This window comes from Scylla paramamosain, chromosome 1 (genome assembly GCF_035594125.1).
Source record: "Scylla paramamosain isolate STU-SP2022 chromosome 1, ASM3559412v1, whole genome shotgun sequence".
Taxonomy (NCBI): Eukaryota; Metazoa; Arthropoda; class Malacostraca; order Decapoda; family Portunidae; genus Scylla; species Scylla paramamosain.
This window is the reverse complement of record NC_087151.1, coordinates 38,078,466-38,089,502: the sequence shown is the minus strand read 5'-3', so window position 1 is coordinate 38,089,502 and position 11,037 is coordinate 38,078,466.

Here is an 11,037-nt window from a genome sequence, read left to right as displayed (position 1 = left end):
GGAAGGGCGGGTAGCCCATGGAAGGAGGACTGGAGGAAGGAGGGAGGTGAAGTCCTACAAAGGAAAGTGCGCCACGGGGGTCACTGGAGGAACGAGGGACGGACCTGTCAGCGAGAGTCGAAGCTGCGATGGGCGGGTCTGGGCTGGGGAGAATTGCAATACGAGTAAGAGGAACGGAGCGACAGGAGTGAGGGCGACGGTGCGCTGGGTGTGGTGGCGCTGGCAGAGGTGAGAGAGGAGCAAGAGGAAGAGGAGGAGTACATGACTTGTGCTCTATTTTTCTTCTTTATCTGTTTCATTATTTACTTATTTATTTATTTGCTTATCTTTGTTGATTTACTTTTAGCTGTTCAAGAGTTAAATAATTAGTGTAACAATGATATAGATAACGCTTTTGTTTATGTTGGGGGGACACTGGCCAAGGATAACAAAATCCAGTAAAAAAAAAAACAACCACTGAGATGCCAGTCCCAGAAAAGGGTCCAAAGCGGTAGTCAAAAATTGAAGGATAAGGGTCTTGAAACCTCCCTCTTTAAGGAAATCAGGTCATAGGAAGGTAGAAATATAGAAGCAGGCAGGGAGTTCCAGAGTTTACCAGAAAAAGGGATGAATGATTGAGAATACTGGTTAACTCTTGCGTTAGAGAGGTGGACAGAATAGGGGTGAGAGAAAGAAGAAAGTCTTGTGCAGCGAGGCCGCTGGAGGAGGAAAGGCATGCAGTTAGCAAGATCAGAAGAGCAGTTAGCATGAAAATAGCGACAGAAGATAGCTAGAGGTGCAACATTGCGACGATGAGAAAGAGACTGAAGACAGTCAGAGGAGAGGAGTTGATGAGACGAAAAGCTTTTTATTCCGCCCTGTCTAGAAGAGCGGTCTGAGTGGAACCATCCCCCAGACATGGACGGATAAGGCCCTTGTACAAAGTTAACAACTGGGAGGGGGGGCTGAGAAAAACCGGCAGAGATGTCTCAGAACGCCTAACTTCACAGAAGCAGTTTTAGCTAGAGATAAGATGTGAAATTTCTAGTTTAGATTATAAGTAAAGGACAGACCGAGGATATTCAGTTTAGAGAAGAGGGGCAGTTGAGTGTCACTGAAGAAGAGGGGATAGTTGTCTAGAAGGTTGTGTCGAGTTGATAGATGGAGGAATATAGTTTTTGAGGCATTGAATTATACCAAGTTTGCTCTGCCCCAATCAGAAATTTTAGAAAGATCAGCAGTCAGGCGTTCTGTGGCTTCCCTGCGTGGAATGTTTACTTCTTGAAGGGTTGGACGTCTATGAAAAGACGTGGAAAAGTGCAAGGTGGTATCATCAGCATGGAAGTAGATAGGACAAGAAGTTTGGTTTAGAAGGTCATTGATGAGTAATGAGAAGAGAGTGGGTGACAGGACAGAACCTTGAGGAACACCACTCCGTTTAGGAACACCTCCGTTTAGGGGGATCCTGAGGAAGGAATGGAGCGATAGGACAAGATACAGATATGAGATTGTGATCGGAGGAGTCCAACGGAAAAGAGAAGATGACAGTATAAGCAAGAGGATTAGAAGTTAGAAAAAGGTCAAGAATGTTGAGCATATCTCCAAGACGGTCAGGAATACGAGTAGGGTGTTGCACCAACCGCTCTAGGTCGTGGAGGATAGCAAAGTTGAAGGATAGTTCACCAGGATGGTCAGTGAAGGGAGAGGAAAGCCAAAGCTGGTGGTGAACATTGAAGTTTCCAAGAATGGAGATCTCTGCAAAAGGGAAGAGAATCAGAATGTGCTTCACTTTGGAAGTTAAGTAGTCAAAAAATTCCTTATAGTCAGAGGAGTTAGGTGAGAGGTATACAGCACAGATGAATTTAGTTTGAGAGAGTCGTAGCCAGATGATGGAAAACTCTGAAGATTCAAGAGCGTCGGCACAAGAGCAGGTTAAGTTGTTGTGCACATAAACGCAACATCCACCTTTGGAGTGAAAATGAGGATAGAGAAAGTAGGAGGGAACAGAAAAGGGGCTACTGTCAGCTGCCTCAGACACTTGTGTTTCAGTGAGGAAAAGATGAGGTTTAGAATAGAAGAGGTGGTGTTCTACAGATTGAAAATTAGATCTAAGACCGCGAATGTTGCAGAAGTTAATGAAGAAAAAATTGAGGGGGTGGTGTCAAGACACTTACGGTCGTTATCAGAAGAGCAGTCAGACCTGGGGACATTTGTGGTCCCCTTCCCAGATGAGGATTCCAAGGCTGATGTAGGAGTCGCCATGATAATTTTGAATATTTGAGTGAAGGGTGTGTGTGTAATTAGGTGCTTGTATTTTTCTGTGGTCTTTAGAGGACAGGCTGTGACTGCCCCCTTGTGTTGTGAGACACAAAGGTTCAGTAAGGTCGCAGCTGGGTTTAATGATAAGTTCTCAGCACCCCCTGATCCAGTGCTTTAGACCTCACTGGGAGTAATTATCGTTTCGGCTGGTGCTTACTGCCTCCTCCTACCTCCTGCAGGATTACACTTTTCTCCGTCAGCAGGACTGAAATAGGTGAGATAAGTCATATTTATATTTCGGTGCAGGACTTCAGTGTCATCTCCTTATAGGATTGAAACAGGTAAGGTAACAATTATATAGATTTCAGTGCAGGAATTCGTAGCGGCAGACGGGGCGGATGAAGGAGGCGCAGCAGCAGGAGGAGGAAGAGTGGCATGGGGCGGAGCACAGCAGATCCCATCACCAGCCACTGCTTCAGCACCTCCCTCCCTGCATGTTAAGTGCCCTCTCTCTTCCTCTCTCTCTCTCTCTCTCTCTCTCTCTCTCTCTCTCTCTCTCTCTCTCTCTCTCTCTCTCTCTCTCTCTCTCTCTCTCTCTCTCTCTCTCTCTCAATTACGTTCTTTATCGTAAGCTTTCCCTGAATATTCACTCTTCTTCTCTCAAATATTTTACTTTTTTTTGTTTCCAAGCATATTTTTGAGCTATTATTACTATTTTTCTTCTTCCCTGACGCGCTGTCATTTTTTTTTTACTCAGTGTTTTGCTTTATCTGCATTTTTCTTCCTTTTTTCAATCGTGTTCGCTGTCATTGTTATCGTTTTCCTCCTCCTCCTCCTCCTCCTCCTCCTCCTCCTCTTCCTCCTCCTCCTCCTCCTCCTCCTCCTCCTCCTCCTCCTCCTCCTCCTCCTCCTCCTCTTTTCATCCACCCATTTCTCTGCTCCCTTTTATCTCTCGTTTTCTCTTTTCTCTTTTCTCTTGTCTTCATTTCCCGTCCCTTTCTCTCGCTTCTTTATATCCTTACTTTTTTTTCTTTTATTTTCGTCTCATGCATTTCCCCCAAAGAGTCTTCCCCTTTGCCCTTTCCATCAAACTCTGGGAAGCTTCTTTCTAATCCTCATCATCATAGCTTCCCTTCCTTGTCTTCTTCCTCCTCTTTGTCTCCGCACCTTCTTCCGCCTTCGTCAAGGGAATCGACGTTTTTTTTTCTTTTTTCTTCTTTTTTCTCTGTTCTTTCATAGTCTGGCCTTTGGCTTCGAGGCAAGGCAGTTCTTGGAGCGAGACTGATTCTCTCTCTCTCTCTCTCTCTCTCTCTCTCTCTCTCTCTCTCTCTCTCTCTCTCTCTCTCTCTCTCTCTCCTCTCTCTCTCTCTCTCTCCCTCTCTCTCTTTCTCTCTTTCTCTTGCCAGAAGGTGCTCAGGAATTAACTCACCATTTTGCCTACGCGCCGAGACTCAGATATTCGGGAAATCTGTGGCATGGTTTTAATTCTCTCCCGAGGTGCTTTGTTTGTCGCGCGGTGCTGTGGTGGTGGAGGATAAGTTGTGACGTGCTGTGGTGTGTGTGTGTGTGTGTGGGTGGGTGGGTGGGTGGGTGTGTGCTGTGCTGTCTTGTCTCGATCTTTGCTGTGCTGTGTTGCGTTAGGATGAGTTTTGTTCTGTCGTGTTGTCTTGTGCTGTCCTATGGAGTGTTGTGCTGTGTTGTGTTGAGCTATGAGGTAATGGTTGTGCTGTGTTGTGTTAGTACATACGCGGTGTAGTTTGTGTTGTGCTGTGTTGGACTGTTTTGTGCTGTGTTAAGTTTTTGTGTGCTGTGTTGTGTTGCCCTGTGTAGTGACGTGTAATGTCTTATCTTGTGTTAGACTATGCTGTACGTAGTCTGCGGTGTGCTGTTCTGTTCTGTGTTGACATGTGTTTGATTTGCTTGCCCTGTGTTCATCTTTAATTTTCTATTCTGTACTATGATGCGCTGTGCTGCCCTGTGTTATGCTGTGTTATGTTCCGTTGTCTCTCTCCTACACACAGACAGGCAGACACATACAGCTGCTGCGTATCTGGTGTGTACGTGTGAGCGTTTTGTCTCTTTGCGAGGAATCGACAGCTTTATATTCCTTCAGTTTTATCCAATTTGCAATTCGGAATCCCTGTATGCGAGGAAGACTGCGGGGGATCCTGGGAACGCTGAAGCCTGCAATAGGATTACCGTCGTGTGTCGTGGCGTCTGGCGTCTTGCTGAGCTGGATATGAAAGGGTGCTGGAGACTTTGTCGCAGCAACGTGGTGAATGGAAAGCAGAGGCAAAGCATTCAAAACGACGCTGGCGAGTAGGTTCTTCCCGACACAGCGGCGATGCCAAATCTTGCCCGGTTTTTGAGCGACGGATCTTTAAAGAGGAAGGCTCAGGAGCGAAACGTGATAAGCCCGCGTTTCAAGGTCTCCTCAGCGTCCATGTATTATTAAAGCAGGCAAACTTAACCGTCGAAAGCCAGCATTTACGAGCACAAAGTTTGGAGCTAAAGACATGATAAATATTTTGGATTTTGGGCAAATGTTTGGTATACGACTTAAAATTAAACTTGGCGAAATATATACTTTATTTTCTGGAAAGGAAGCTCACTTTTTGCCATTCTTTTTGACTATTTGACGGTCAATAACCTGAAATTTCTAGCAGCCTGTCACCAACAGCTGACTCAAAAGGACAAATAACAAGATTTATATTTCTTTCACTATGAGGAAGACTTTTCCCGTGAATGTGAGTAGCGGAATACTTTAAGGGACAATGAATTAATAACATCGTGAAGGTGATTCCTGAGGCGACGTGGCAACCAGAGAGTTGGACCGCCAGACATTTATCGAGGGATTTTTATTGGTGGAGTTCATGGTGATAAACAAGTTTCTTCAATCCGTTGCCTGGAGGACGTGGCGGGAGTCCCCTTGTGTGAGGCGTCAAGAGCCAGGAAATAAGCAAATGATGTGTCGTTCTTGGGAGGGAAGAGGAGGAGGAAGGCGGGGCAGCGTGGGGTTGTCTGGGAAGGTTGGAGTGGTAGGAGTGATGGGGGGGAAGAGTAAAGGGAGAAGGAGTGCGCTGGAAAGATGGAAGAGGAAAGCAAAAATGAAAATGGTGTGTGTGTGTGTGTGTGTGTGTGTGTGTGTGTGTGTGTGTGTGTGTGTGTGTGTGTGTGTGTGTGTGTGTGTGTGTGTGTGTGTGCACGCTTGGAACTGAAGGGTGGGACAAATTACGTTAAAATAGAAGGGAAAGGAAGGCAGGCACGTGCTGTGTGGAGGACATCGTGCGGGAGTGAGGGAGAGATTGAAGAAGGAACGTCTGGAAAGTAAATTGGTGAAGAGAAAATAAAAAAAAGTGGAGAGAGAGAGAGAGAGAGAGAGAGAGAGAGAGAGAGAGAGAGAGAGAGAGAGAGAGAGAGAGAGAGAGAGAGAGTGTGTGCGTGTGTGTGTGTGTGTTTCATTATAGAAGGTGTGTGTGTTTCATGATAGAAGATAAAGAAAGGAAGTATATATTGAAAAGCAACTAGCTTCACCATCGTCACTATCACCATCACCACCACCATTGCCGTTGCCGCCGCCACCCCCGCCCCATCGCCGCTTTCACCTTTTAATAATGTGTTGTTGAATTTTTAAGCCAAAGTTGTTTGAGCAGACCTGTCCGTCGGTTTGTTAGGCCACTTGTTCCGATCATTAATTGAGTCTGGTGGCGCGCTGCTTTTAGTTGCACCAAAGTTAGCTCTTCCTCAGCGACGCCTGATGTCGTTTGGTCACATTTCAGATGCGGAAGTCGAAGTGTGGGACGTTGACCTTACTGTAGGAGCCTTTATTAGCAGGAAGTGAGGGAGACTGACGAATGAGTGACAGACAGACAGGTAAACAGGAATAAATAAATTCGCTCATTATTCACTGTCTGAAGAAAGATTGACAGACAGATGAATAGATAGGAAAAAAAATATTCACCGTCTGTCTCGTTCACTGCCTGACTGTCAGGTGAGTTCGTTGAATGAGACTGTCTGACTGTCTCAGTACCTGACTGAATAACTAATGGACTTGTGAGATGGAAGTTTCAGTCCAAAGGCTCCGACACTTATTGATTATCATCCCATCAGTTGTAGTTTCATTTCACCTTCCTCATCTTCTCTTATCATCCTCCTGTCGTCGGGTGTTGGTGACATGAACTAGTCCAGTTATTTCCACCTTTTGTGTGTGTGTGTGTGTGTGTGTGTGTGTATATATATATATATATAATATATATATATATATATATATATATATATATATATATATATATATATATATATATATATATATATATATATATATATATATATATATATATATATATATATATATATATATTATTTTTTTATTTTTTTTTATTATTATTTTTTTTTTTTGCAACTTCTGTTCATCTTTCCGCTTAAACATGTCTCGTCCTTGGTGTCTATTATGCGCTCCAGTTCTACCCTTCCTTCCACTTTCACAAAGGGTAGGAATATTATATCCGACAGGGTTGCACTGTACTCGTAGATGTAAGCCATGAGTAAAGCGCAACTAGTCTGGGACCGTCTTTTAACAAGCCTCCTGTTTCCTTGTCTAAAGTTTTGAAACTGATTGAGTTGCGGCACCATAGCAACAAGATCATAAGACGACGGCAAAGGTTACAAAATAGCGCTGTCCTTCCTACCGAGAAACTGCATGGAGTGAACAGAGTTTGCTTGCACAGGTGACATTTCAGAATTAGAATACTTTTTAATAAATTTACGAGACAAGATTTCTTGGAAAAGTAAATAAGTAGCTTTGTGAGAATGCAACATCATTAGTGAATAACGGCAGGAACGTGAGTAGCTGCACAGAATATTAGTGCGAGAGCTCGGTCCATATAATAAAGACGCTGTAGTTATGTGGTGGTGCTGGCGGTGATGGTGGTGGTGGGTGGTGGTGGTGGTGGTGGTGGTGAAGGAGGAGACTGCGATTTGACCACCCTGCGCCAACATTTCACTTTTAAATCTTTTGAGTCTGCTCCAAGTACGATGTCACGGCTCTTCATGGCCTTTCCGCTGGCCGTCAGTGTGATTCGCATTCCCCGGCGACACGCGTGCACTTAAAACAGCATTTCGGTCCTTGTCTCTAATCGGATTCCGCGAGCCATTTTTAGATTTTTGAGTTCAAGTCGAAAACATTTGTTCCAGTTTAGCACAAATTCCTAGGTTTGAAGCGGTCTTCTTGCGTATGTTATTATCTCTATTCACATTCAATCTACTCCGAGGTCTTGCTGTCATTTCCTTCGTGTTTGGTAGAAATGTGATTTTCAAAGGGAACACAGCTGCTTAAAGCTGTACTGTTCCATATCCTCCCGTGTTCTCCAGGCGCATCACCTCTTGGCAAAGTGGTTATGGTCTGCTGGCAGGATGTCTGCCGACCATTTGCGTTTGGCTCATTTGCAAGCCGATAGGAAGCTGACACCAAGCCAGCCATCTACTAAGCCTGCATTAGTCTGGAAATGAACTCCTGAGGCACATACAGAGTGGCTACTGTGGTGGAAATAAAATGCAGTGGTCTTGTGCTTCCAAAATAACATGCAAAGACCTGAGTTAACCTGGAATATAGGTCAAGGAAACAGCTGTGAGTTTTTAGAAATTATTGCACAGTGACTCTTCTCATAATGTGTCGTGACTGCCTCTGCTTTTTCTGTGGAGCGGATAAAGTCTTCTGGAATTCTGTGCCTCCAAGTTCAATATTCTCCTTTCATCAGTCAGGCAGGCCCGGGGCAGCTGTGCACTCCTCCACACCAGCCAGTCTCGGTTTATCCATGGAAAGTCTCATACTTCTTGGGTTGAGTTTCCTTGAAAGTCGTGCATTCTGAACGGCGTGGAGCAATTACTGGAATTTCCTTTTTAATAATGGCATAGTGAAAAATTCTCGTTTCATCAGATCTCCTTCCAGATTCTACCTTTTCTTTTAAAAGATGTTCGCTCTACCTTATGTGCTTCTGTACTGGTGACTATGAATTGTATAACGTTTCATGAGCGACCTCACGACACGGAACATACTTTGACATTATTCTGACGGACGTATGATGGAACATCCAAGTATCAGCAATATGAGTACGTGAAAGAATGACATTTTTTCTAATCGTATTTATCTAATCATTAATGAATCATGAAGGAAAACAATTCTTCACAGTCCAACAGCAGTACTTAGGCAGTCAGTGATAAAAACTCATTAACCATTTTATTAAAAAGACGGTTTTGTAGCGTTGACAGAAGCCGTACCTATTGTTTCAACCTAAAATGCGTAAAATAAGGTAAAAATAATACACAATAAACCAAAAATCAGTTGTTTTGACCATAACTTCAATAAAAAAACCCATTTTCTACAAGTATACAGGGATTTTTTTTATAAACACTCATTGCTCGTACAAGTCTCTGCTAGGCCAACAAGGCAGCCAACACACCCTTGGCGAATTGTGTTGACAGAGAGATTAGCAGCTAAACTTTTCGCCCCGCTTCCCTAACCTGAGTTCCTCTACAGAAAGGAAAGACAGCGTGCTGACAGGTATTACACTTTCATCGGCTTAAGGTTTTGCATATTCTATCAGGATCAAGGGTCACAAAGGCACTCTCTCTCTCTCTCTCTCTCTCTCTCTCTCTCTCTCTCTCTCTCTCTCTCTGGAAACTCGCCAAAACAACTTTTTAGGTAAAACACGGAGGTAAATATTTTGTACTCGTCCCTCAGGGAAGGAATTAAGTCCGCGGGTCGCATTGCGTTGCAAAGGTGACTGTCGCTGCTCCTCTCCATCACTGCTAACCATTTTACCGCTATGGCTGTCCTTTGTTAACATTCAGAGCACTGCGAAAATTTTCTGCTTGAAAACGTGATAGAAACAGAACGAGTAGATTATTGTTATTATTTTTTTTTTTTCATCATTCCCAAAGCTCCAGAACTTTCATGAGACTACAGTACTAGAAAATGTATAGATAATTATTATTACAGCATTGTAAGGAAAACTCTGTAGCAGTGAAATGGGTAAAACTGAACTATATATCCACTTTATAAATGTAAGAACTGAAACTAACTACAACACCTCCCTTTCCTCTGGATGTCAGTTGTAATGGTATTAAATGCACGATTCAAGGACTTTAGTGAATGTCATCCTCCTAGAGCTACACGTAAAACAAAGACCCAAAGAAGTTGAAAAATAAAGAAAGCAACTAGTGAGTGAAACAAGAATATTTTGACTGTCCCCTGACACTCCAGCAATAAGGATAAGCCTCCATACTGAGTGGCTATTCATCCCACTCTTATTAACACTCCTAATAAAACCAAGCTGAATGATAGAAGACTGATCATGTTATTAGTGACCAGTCAGTAGGGAGCTTTGGAAGACTAGATAAATGTATGGATAGGGATGATAGGTGGGTATAAATATGCCTTATATAAGGACCACCATCATGTAGCTTATTGATAAACGGTACCTTCCTTTATGCTCCCATGCGCTTCTATTGGTCGAGTGTGGAAGGAGTTTCATAAATGTTGAGGAATAACCTAATGCGACATCATCTAGTTCTCATAAATGCTACCGTCCAGAGTCGCTCACGTGACCCAATTAGGTGCTCGTAAAACTTTGCTCATTATAACAGACCTGAGGCTGTACGGGAGAGAGAGAGAGAGAGAGAGAGAGAGAGAGAGAGAGAGAGAGAGAGAGAGAGAGAGAGAGAGAGAGAAATCTTGATGAAAGTTTATTTTTAGTATTTTGTTTTGAGAAAGAAAAAATCCTTGTTGTAAAACGTATGGAAACATGGAGTTGTAAACGCGATAGTCTCTTCCTTATTTTTTTTACTCATTTATTTACATATTTACTTATTTATGTATTCCTGTTTTATTATCATTATTGTTGTCTTAAGAGGAAGGAGACTTATCCGCGTTTGTAAACCAGATTTCAGAAGGTAATTATTTTCTCCTCCTAAAGCAAAAGGAAATATAATAAATAATACGCAATTACACGGCGTGTTCATTTCAAAGTGTGTTTATACTCAAATGGCGAATGTCAAATTTTAAAATCTCTTACTTTTCTTCTCCATTGTTTTCTTTTAGCACTGCGAAATAAATTTTACCGGTATAAAAAATCGACACGAGCTAATGCCTTCTAGATCAATTTCTGCATAAGCTAAGCAATGTGTATTGCAATAAACATTGTTTATTGCAATATATATATATATATATATATATATATATATATATATATATATATATATATATATATATATATATATATATATATATATATATATATATATATATATATATATATATATATATATATATATATATATATATATATATATATATATATATATATATATATATATATACTCGTATATATTATACAGTGTGACAAACTTTTATAGCCATCATACTTGACTTAATTTATTTTCCCGTACGTTTTATCCCTGATCGATATTTAGGACTAGCATTCTTTTCTCTTAATTCCATGGAAGGTTAAGTCAGGAATTCTGGAAACCATCCATTACTGCCACTACTACATTAACAACGACGTCATCTCACTTAACGATATTGAAGATTAAGATTCGTTTCTCTCTCATTTGTATGGAAGGTTAATTAACAGAAAGCTATATCATTATTAGTGCAGCAGCACTCGCTTACTATATATATAGGATTGAAATTTGCTTCTACCTCTTTATTTTATAGGTAAGTCCCGGAAAGTTCAGAGATCACCTTCTACGACAATAGCAGAGGCAGTCACCTCACTAGTAATTGTTAAGTATTATATCACC